The sequence below is a fragment of the Bison bison genome, unplaced genomic scaffold (genome assembly GCF_000754665.1).
Source record: "Bison bison bison isolate TAMUID 2011002044 unplaced genomic scaffold, Bison_UMD1.0 scf7180017864503, whole genome shotgun sequence".
NCBI lineage: Eukaryota > Metazoa > Chordata > Mammalia > Artiodactyla > Bovidae > Bison > Bison bison.
In genome coordinates, this window is record NW_011495061.1 from 5,634,928 (window position 1) to 5,645,607 (window position 10,680).

Sequence of the window (10,680 nt, forward strand, 5' to 3'; positions counted from 1 at the left end):
CTACTCTCTTCCCTCTTGAAAATTCTCCCCAGCAACTTTCCACTGATTTCAGAACCATGCTTTGCTTCAATGCCTAACTGAAATCTTTTCTATAAAGTTACCCTGGCTCATGATCATTTTCTCCTCTGAGCTTCTTATATTTTAGGCCAATGGATCTAAATTTTTTGTTCTTCTCTATGTGTTGCTCCTCTTTCCCGGACACGTCCACAAACCCAAAAGCAAAGTTTTTAATCAATCATCAAGCCAATAACAATTTAAGTGGTCAATAAAAAATACTTTGAAGAAACAGTTGCCTTGGGGTTGTCTACCAATGATGGGAGCCTTTCTGGCCCAATGAGGGGATAATACCACTTTCCATATACGCTTGAGAAAATCTCCCACATATCTTGGGGAGTTTTTCCAAGGGTAATATTTATTGGGTAAATGAAAATGAAGCCTTAATCTATGTAGTCACAAGGGAACCCTCAGCCAAGCCGGCAGAGTCCAAGAAGCTTTAATTCACTCCATGCATTCAATAGGTTCTTTTTAGCTTTTGCTTTGTGCTGTCCCTAATTCACCATGGGAGACAGACTGAGCAATCTGGTCTCTATCTTTGATTAGCTTTCTGAAATTAGACTATTTCTGATCCCTTAGAAACCCTATTTCTGAAAAACCTCATCAACGAAGGGATTCACCTTCTGAAAATATTACCTGGGAGGAAAAAAAACAAACAAACAGTAATACAGTTACTGGGGTTTTAACTTGGTGACCCTATCCTAAGATGGCCAACTGAGGAACTTGAACATAAGCCCTAGCTCAAAACAGCCCTGCAGAAGGAATAATGACCCCTTCACCATTCCCAAGACCCTGCCGTCCAAACAGAAGAAACAACCGCATCAGGATAAGGCAAGGGGTGGACTGAGGCAGCATTTCGCGAAATTCTCTTAGTGAAGCTGTTTCACACAGGTTCAATTGTAAACCACATTCTCATAAAGACCACAGGAAAATGCAATAATCTCTCTTTATAAACACTTGAAAACGTTCAGTCTCTTGAATTCTACAAACTACTAAATTCTTTAATCAGGGAGCAGAAACGTTGGCTAAAGTGTGTTCCTTTGGTCTTGGGTCACTTAAAAATGCACTTTCAATACTTAGTGCACTTCAAAAGAACAGCAAAAAAAAAAAAAAGTAAAGGTAATCATAAAGTGATAGAGAGCAAAATTAATTTTCCTTTGTTTGAGTTCCGTGTGTGTGCGTGCGTGTGTGTGTGTGTGTGTGTGTTCTGGAAGAAGTGCACACAAACTACCACAGCTGCAGGTAAGAGCTGCCGAGCAGCTAGGGCGCATCCAGGGGCTCGCAGAGAGCCCACTACCAGGACCGCCCAGACCTCGGGCTCCTCCTCGCACACCAACCAGCTCTTCGCTTCCCCAGACCCTCGGCTCCATGTTCCCCACCCCCAACTGCGCGCCCCAGCGGAGCCTGGAAGCAAGGCTTGCCAGGACCGCCCGGAGGGCAGCCCCCACCAACCCTACTCCTCTGCGCTTTCAGAGGCCTGGGATCGCTAATACTCACCGAACTGGAACACCTCCCGGGCAGAGTGGTGACTAGCGGGGAAAGGGCTCAGACTGCAGCCGCAGGGCAGGGCGCGGCGGAGCCGGAACCGGCGCCCCTTCTGCCCGCCACCCGGCCTGTGGAGCAAGAGCACTGAGGCCAGCAAGCAACCTCCTCGCGGGAAGACGGGCAGGGAAAGCCTGGGCGGCGGCCGGGACGCACTTACCTCTGAGCCCCCCAGCCGGGCTGGGTGCTCGCAAGGATGGGGGCTTGCCTGCAGCCGCGCAGCCCGGAGGAGGAGCCGCTCCGGGAGAGAGGGCGGTCGTCGGGCGGGCATCCGCGCCCGGGGCTGCGGCCGGGCTGAAGCGAGAGAGAAGGGAGGGAGCACAGATTTGAGTGGAGAGGGGCGTGGAAGAGGTGTGCCTCCACCCGAGACTGGGAGGGTGGGCTGCTGGAGCCCGGCGGAGGGGTATGCTCGGAGGCTCTGGAGGGAACAAGAAAACCGCGCTGAGTGCGCGCAAAGCGGGGGAGGGAGGGCGCTGGGGATGGGAAGATGGGGGTGGAGAACAGGATGAGGAGTTGGTCCTCAAACTGGACCGGCCCTCACCTCGGACCATCCGACCAAGAATTGTCTGGGTCTGGAGCAAAACACAAGAGGGTCTGAAACTTTATGTCATTTTCTCACACACACGTGACGCCCCTGCAGTCCAGATGGTTTCAATCACTGGAGGAAAAAAGCGGCTCTGCTGGTATGCATGAAAAACCGGAGCTGGGAGAGTCTGGGAAAAGCTGCCTGTACAGCCGGCCTGCCTTCAAACTAACCGATGAGCTCTTTCCGCTCTCCCAGCCCGAGGCCAGGGGAGCCCTGGAAAACCCTAAAAGACACTAAAGGAAGCTACATTTGGTATTGCGGGAGTGGCAGAAGAACTCTGAAAGCGCTGTAGTTCCAAGGCATCTGGTCTGAACCGAATGTTCTGAGGGCATTCTGAGAATTTGTTTTTAAATACTCCATGAGCTTGCAAAACCAACTAGAAAGGGGTGTCATTAAGGAATAAGCAATGGAATACTAGCAGTGAAAATCTGTGATTTATTAGTGGAATTCTGAAAGAAATTGTTAATGCAGTATGACAGTTCCACTTGGGAAAGAATAATGTAAATCACTTAAAATCAAAAGCCATACATACTTAGCGGGATGTTGGGATGCCATGTAACCCAATTTCTCATCCCATAAATCACAATAAATAGAACTTAATGTTGAAATGCACAAAATTGACTCTCACAAGCCTAGTTACATTTTGAAGGAACAAACGTGTATGAATGACCATAAACAGTCTCTAAGGGCAAGACATGCTTCAAAGTTCAAGCCAAGAGAATTGTCACAAATCCCAAAAAAAGTCTTTATTCAGCTGTAGAGCAAGCATAAAAAATAATGGGGAGTTTAAGATGCAAATTGGAAATAATTTGTTCTTGATGGAATAGAAAAAAATAGAAGCACCCAACTGATAGTCTGTTGTTCCTTTGCTTAGAAAACATATTAACATGAACTAATAGTATTTATACTTTATCTCAATAAAATTGATGCCAGAGTATGTTTGGTCTTTCCAGCAGAAAGCCTTACATACAGTGTGACTCAGTTGTCCATGTGTGAAAATTGTGTCAGTCTTTGGTAAAATGAATTGGTTCTACATTAGGAAAACCCAAGATTTTCATTTTTCTACTGGAAAGCACAGGTTACAACATGAAATCAGGCAAATCAAAACTCCAAATTCAAAATCTTACAGTGAGTTTCCACTCTAGTTCACTGCCATGCGTGAACTCTTCAGGAGACTGAGGCTATCTGGGCGGACAGAGCCTTCTCCAAGCTTCTCCAATTTCAAATTAGAGTGGTTCTGCTCTCCACAAACAAGAGAAATCGGGCAAAAGAATCCTCAGAGAACACAAGTCACAAAATTTAACAATGCTCCAGGCAAATTCCACCCGTAGCTCCCAAGCTCTATACAGAGGTTCTTAAGTTTCCTAATTCCCAAACTATTAAAACTCCTATTAAAGTCTTATTCTTCTTGTGTATGACACCTGTAAAGAAAGCCAACTCAATGGAAAGCAACAAGATTTTCTCTATTCAGGCCCAGGACAGTAATTGTTTTCACCTGTGGCAGTTGCGGCTGCTGCCTCTTACATGTTCTAAAGACAGCAATAATGAGATACAAATAGTTGTTCTTTTCCTTTGCCAGTACTTTGCAAATTATGCATCAAACTTTTTTAATTACGAAAGAAAAACCATAATCAGATATTCTCTTTCAGAAAGAAAAGTAACATCTTTTAACTTTTCTAAATATAGTCTTGAGTCTAAACTCCACTGATGTCAGTGTTACTCAGTCTGTCCTAATAATAGCCAAATATTTATTAGAGACACTGGAACCTGAAATGTTTTAATGCTATCTTAAATGGTGTTAATTTAGTGATTTCTGTTAACCTAATGTCCACATCACTTGACAAACAAGGCCAACTGTGTATAAGATGCTAAGGGAGGTAAAAGCTCTATGAGGACAGGGACTGTCTATCTCGTGAAAAACTATACCCTCCATGCCTAGCACAGTGCCCAGCATGAAAGAGCTGCACAATAAATATATGCTGTTTGAACAAATGAAAGATAAATAAAAACACTCCTCCTAAGATTACAGTCTTGTGGAGGCGTGTGACTTCTAAAGAACAGAATGAAAGAACAGCTTCAGAAGGGATACCAGCAACAACAAAAAGGTACGGATAATTAGCATTAGCTGGCTTTGGATTCTAATCACAGTATTCAAAAATGTGCAGAGAATGCTGCAAATAAGAGGCATTTATAAGAGGAATTTGGTGTATTTCATGCCTCATTTAGGGATCTCAGAGATACACTTTCCCATGTCCCCATTATTCAGTCCCCTCGACACAGAGCCAAGACAAGATTTGAGCATAAACATCCTGGCTCTAATTTGGATAGTATGAGTGCTGTTCCTTTCATCCTCTCTCATACATCTCCTCCACCCCCAAGCCATTTCCTCTGCACTGTCTTCTGTCAGTCTACTGAAAGTTTCCTAATCTTTAGAAGCAGTAGCTTTGGTTCTCTTTGTGTGGAGAAGTACAATACAGTCTGATTACACAGTTATATTCCATACAGATGCCTGGCAACACATCTTATAGCTAAGGGTCTGGTTAATATTTTAACTTTGAGGGACTTATAATTCAACTCTTTTGCTGTCTACCAAAATAGCGCTTGACATCACAGAGATGGGCTTTACTTCCTTTTGCTATTTTAAATCCTCCACTTGAGCCTGGTGAATAATTTGGGTTTTCTGGTTCATGGATTTTGCCTTGGCGTGGTTTTTTGTTTTTTTTTGTTTGTTTGTTTTTCTTTTGAGGAACAAAATGGATAAGATTTTCAAGGAAGTCTTTCAGGTGTACAGACAGGTCTACTGCTCAGGAAGCAGTTATTTCTTCCTAGGTATTCTGCCTATAATATTCTATGTGGCCATTAAAAGGGCAAGGGGGGCTTATTCATGCCACATGATCCAAATAACCAGGTTTCTCTAAGGCAGGCAACTGGGAAAGATGGTTGGCCCAGATGACCTTTAAGTTTTCTAGGTCATGCTTTTCCACATATCACTTCCTTTTTCAATTTTTTTTTATTTTTAATAAAAATAGTACATTTTGTTGAAACAGCTAAACTTAAAAGGTAAAAATTGAAATCATCCTAAAACATTTTTAAAGAAAATAATTAGTAATCACTAATCCATAACCTCAACACATACTACTTAATCCCATCCTGCTTTCCATTCTCCCTAAATTTAAGTAGAGCCTCATTTCTAAAGCAACCCATATTCAGTTTGGGGGAGAACAGATACATGTCTACGTATGGCTAGGTCCCTTTGCTGTCTACCACTACGTGGTTAATTGGCTGTAATCCAATGTAAAATAAAAAGTTTTTTAAAAAATAAAGCACCCCATATCCACCCTGGAAGTTTTTCCATAAGCTTTAAGACTTTGGGTCAATTTGGACATAAAACAACCTCTGATTTGTAATCTCCAGGGACCCAGCACACCTCAGAAATAGCTATTGGGAATGCAAAGGGATGAGCTTGTAACTCCCTTTGGCTTTTTACTTTCCTCTTTTCCAAGCCCTCAAAAGGCAAACGGGACTTACATTCACACACTAAGTAACTAAGTCAGCAGTACAAATCCTCATGACTAGTCTCGGCAATCAGTAAAGCATAATAGTGTGTCCCAGGATCACTAATTCCTACATCTCCTAACACTCAGAATCATAGAAGAAGCTTGTCCAAAATAGAGATTCTGGCTCCAGTACCAGATCTACTGAATTAGAACCTCCAAAGTTAGGAGACACTAGGCTAAACTAGTTATCTTCATCACTTCTTCTAAGGGCAATTTTTCTTAGGAAAAGCCCCTCTGTCACCACACATTCATACAGACTTTTAGAAAGGAATAAAGCAAAATATTGTATGAACTGAAATAGAATATAATTCTTTCCTTCACAGTAAACAACTTACTTGGGCAGAACTACCTTTATTGCCTACCTTTGAAAGAAAAAAAAAATCCTTAAACTGAATGCTTTAAATAATTATTATTACCATATAGTGTTTTTAAAAGTTTAAGAAGATTTTAAAATTGAGAAACTCACAATGTTTTATTATAGAAACATTATAACACCACTAGGCCACTGAAACTATTTATTTACATTTCTAATTTTTTGTAATAGAGTAAAATATTCTACAATAATAACTGACTAAATACATATTCTATTAAAAGCTTTAATTGTTTAAATTGTAGGGGAGAAGAATCACAGATCCCAAAATTGTGTACAAAAATTTTTAACATTGTGACTTTAAAATGCACATTAAAAAAAAAAAAATATATATATATATATATAGGTAAGATAGATACCAGAGTTAAAAACTTCAAAGCAGTATAAAGTAATATATAAAAAAGTCTTCCTTCCCACTCTTGTCTTCTAGTTACTCTCTCTTCAGACAATCACTGTAATTTCTTATATATTTTTTCAGAAATGTTCAAAAGGAATGCAAAATTATTTATGTGTGCATAATACATTTTTGATAGGAGAGGTATCAAAAATATTTTGATATCCTGTATTAAGATTTTCAAAGAGGTTCATAATCTCAAAAAAGGTAAAAATCACCATTCTACAACAAGGCTAAGGGTTTAAGCTCTATCCTAATCTGTTGGTAAGATTAGCAGAATTCAACTTTCAGTCTGTTTGTGACTATTACTATGCACAATTCCAGAGTACAAAACAGCTTCAGCAAGCAATGTTGGTTAACATACAGATGTGGTTTAAAAATACCACATCTGTTTGTAAATAACCTCCTGATGTTTATGTTTTTTTCAAACAACCCCTCCAATAAATAGTTTCTTCTGTTGAATGACTGACAATGAAAATCTGTAGGAAATTTCTGGGATACATACACAAAGACAATAGATATTTTTCTCTAACAACCTGAAAGTTTTCAACTGGGATAAAATAAAGGTTTTATTTAAATCTACATAGAATTTAAGGGGGAAAATTAACTTAGTACTCATAATTAACATACGCTATGTTTTGATTTATTAATAAAGATCTTAAGAACCTATCCTTTAAGATATAAATTAATTTTGTCAAGATAGTAAAGCTTATTTGGATTTCAGTGATTATGACTTTCTTTTTTTAACTAGGATTTTAACATAAAATTACAAGTTACTAGTTTGTTAAAGTATTTAAGGGATAATGGAACTGACCTACTCCACTTATCACTTCACTTAGCCCCTTTTTCATACTAGAATCTATTTCCCTGGCCTGAATAATGCTTGTCACTCTCACTTCCCATAGTACATGAAAGATATAGTACATATAAGCAAGGTTCTTTTTCTATAATCAGCTTACAAATAGGTGCACTCAGACCTCGGTTCATTTCTTTACTTGTTTTGTAATGTTGTTTGGGGTTTTATTCCAAATACCAGGCTATTTAGTATTTATTTAAAGAAAGTATTAGGACAGCTTGACTGATGATGCTGGGTGGGCTCGAGCTAAGAGAGAATAGGATGAGATGCCATGTGCTCGTTAGATGGATGAAAGACAAGAGCAGGCTCAGAAAGGCTCACTAAGCCAGAAGGTCTCCACACTCGTCTGCTTTACTGAGTGGTTCTTTTTCCTTTTCTCGGGTTCTTGAAGGTAATTTTTGATTGGGAGATATTAAAGTCTAAGGGGGCTTTCCTGGTAGCTTAATCAGTAAAGAATCCACCTGCAGTGCAGGAGATGGGGTTCAATCCCTGGATCAGGAAGATCCCCTGGAGAAGGAAATGGCAACCCACTCCAGTATTCTTGCCTGGAAAATCCCATGGACAGAGAAGCCTGGTGGGCTACAGTCCAGGGGTCACAAGATTTGGATACGAATTAGTGACTAAACTACCACCAAAGTCTAAGAACTTAGTGATTTGAAACGCTAGTTATCAGTCTTTCTTCCAATGGTATCAGCCTCAGATCTAAGCGAATACCTCTAGAGTAAAGAATGATTTGCCCTTTTCACTAAGTTCACTGAATTTTGCCCAACAAGCACCCCTGAAATAAGAAATGTAAGAATATAATATCTTCTAGTCCATATTACTTGCAAAAAATAAAGCTATAGTAAATGAGAAAAAATGATTATATAAATATAGCTATTTATTCATTTATTCACTCAACAAGCATTTATTAAATATCTATAATAAACTGATTTTTATCATGGGGAATAAAAGAGAAACAACTGTACAAGCAAGTTTATAATCTAGTGAGGAAGATATATATAAACAACTAGTTAGAATAAAATAAGTGATATAAAAGAGACAAAGAAGAGGAAATATAGGAATTTGCAGAAGTAGTTGAGATTCTTATTGACAGTTGAGGGAGACAGGGCTGGAACTTAAATGTTTGTTAGGATTTCTATTTCAATAAAGAGAAAAGAAGGGGAAATAATTCAAAACCGAAGAAATTGCCTGAGCTGTGGATGTGAAATAGTAGCTTTAGGAACAATGACTGGTCCTCATTGGACTAGAGTCAGTTCAGTTCAGTTCAGTCGCTCAGTCGTGTCTGACTCTTTGCGACCCCATGAATCGCAGCACACCAGGCCTCCCTGTCCATCACCAACTCCCAGAGTTCACTCAGACTCATGTCCATCCAGTCGGTGATGCCATCCAGCCATCTCATCCTCTGTCTAGAGTCACACAGGCTGAAAACGTAGACTTGGTGGAAAACAGTTTGGCAGTTCCTCAAAAACTTAAACACAACCCATGGCTGATTCATGTCAATGTATTGGCAAAAACCGCTACAATAGTGTAAAGTAATTAGCCTCCAATTAAAATTAATTAATTAATTAATTGTTTTAAAATGTTAAACACAAAATTACCATATGACCCAGCAATTCCACCCCAAAGATTGAAAACAGATGTTTAATACTTGTACACTAATGTTCTCAGCAGCACTATTCACAGTAATCAAAAGGTAGAAATAGCCCAAGTGTCCATCAACAGAAGAATGGACAAACAAAATGTAGTTTACTTATAGAATGGAATACTATTTGGCCACAGAGAGGAATGGGTACTGATGCATGCTACAATATGGGTGAACATTCAAAACCTGGCTTAAGTGAAAGAAGCCGGACACCAAGGTCACCATAGTGTGTGATTCCATTTATATGAACTATCCAAAATAGGTAAATCTATAAAGACAGAAAGAAGACTAGATGTCGCCAGGGGCCAGAGTGAGGGAGAAATGAGCAAAAGGACTCCTTTAGGGGTGCTGAAAATGTTTTGGAACTAGATAGAAGTGATGGTCTTACGACACTGTGAATCTATATAATTAATGCCACTGAAATACTTTGAACTGACTCCTTGGAAAAGACTCTGATGCTGGGAAGGATTGAAGGCAGGAAGAGAAGGGGACAACAGACGATGAGATGGTTTTTTGGCATCACCAACTCGACGGACATGAGTTTGAGCAAGCTCCAGGAGTTGGTGATGGACAGGAAAGCCTGGCGTTCTGCAATTCATGGGGTCACAAAGAGTTGGACACAACTGAGCAACTGAACTGAACTGAATTGCACATTTTAAAATGACTAAATTTTATGTTGCATGAATTTCACCTCAATTTTTTTAAAAGGTAGATTAAGTGTCCGTGGTACATACTCCAGTGATTACTAATACAGCTCCCTGTCCCCAGAAGTTTATAACATCCACTCACCCTGAAGTTTGGCAGGGCCATATTACTGTTTCAGTAAACAGGCTGTGAGCAGAAGCAGTACATGTCACTTCTTGGCCAAAGTATTGAAGAATGGGCAAAAGATGCCATGCTTCCCTTCTCTGCCACATGGACCCAAAAACCATGTAAGACAATGGAGAAGACTGTGTCCCTGAATAAACTTGCCTGGAGAATTCCAGCCCTACTGACCCATGTTGGACATGTCGTCTTAGTAAGAAATACGGTTTTGCTATCTTGCTGCTGCTGCTGCTAAGTGGCTTCAGTTGTGTCTGACTCTGTGCAACCCCATAGATGGCAACCTACCAGGCTCCTCTGTCCCTGGGATTCTCCAGGCAAGAATGCTGGAGTGGGTTGCCATTTCCTTCTCCAATGCATGAAAGTGAAAAGTGAAAGTGAAGTCGCTCAGTCGTGTCCCACTCTTAGTGACCCCATGGACTGCAGCCTACCAGGCTCCTCTGTCCATAGGAGCTTCCAGGCAAGAGTACTGGAGTGGGGTGCCATTGCTATCTTAAGTCACTGAAATTTTAGGGCCTGCAATGCAGGAGACCTGGGTTCGATTCCTGGGTTGGGAAGATTCTCTGGATGGTTTGGGCATGGCAACCCATTCCAGTATTCTGACCTGGAGAATCCCCATGGGGTCGCAAAGAGTCGGACACAACTGAGCGACTAAGCGCAAGTACTGAAGCATAAGCTAATCCTACTCTGACTAACATAAGGTCAGATCCAGGAAGGCCATGAGAACAATATTAAGAAATTTGAAGCTTATTCTGAAGGCTGTAGAGAGATAATATTTTCAAGGACAAGAGTGCATTTGGGGAAAATAATTCTGGATGCAATGTGCTGAATACTCCAGAAACAAAAGCAGACCC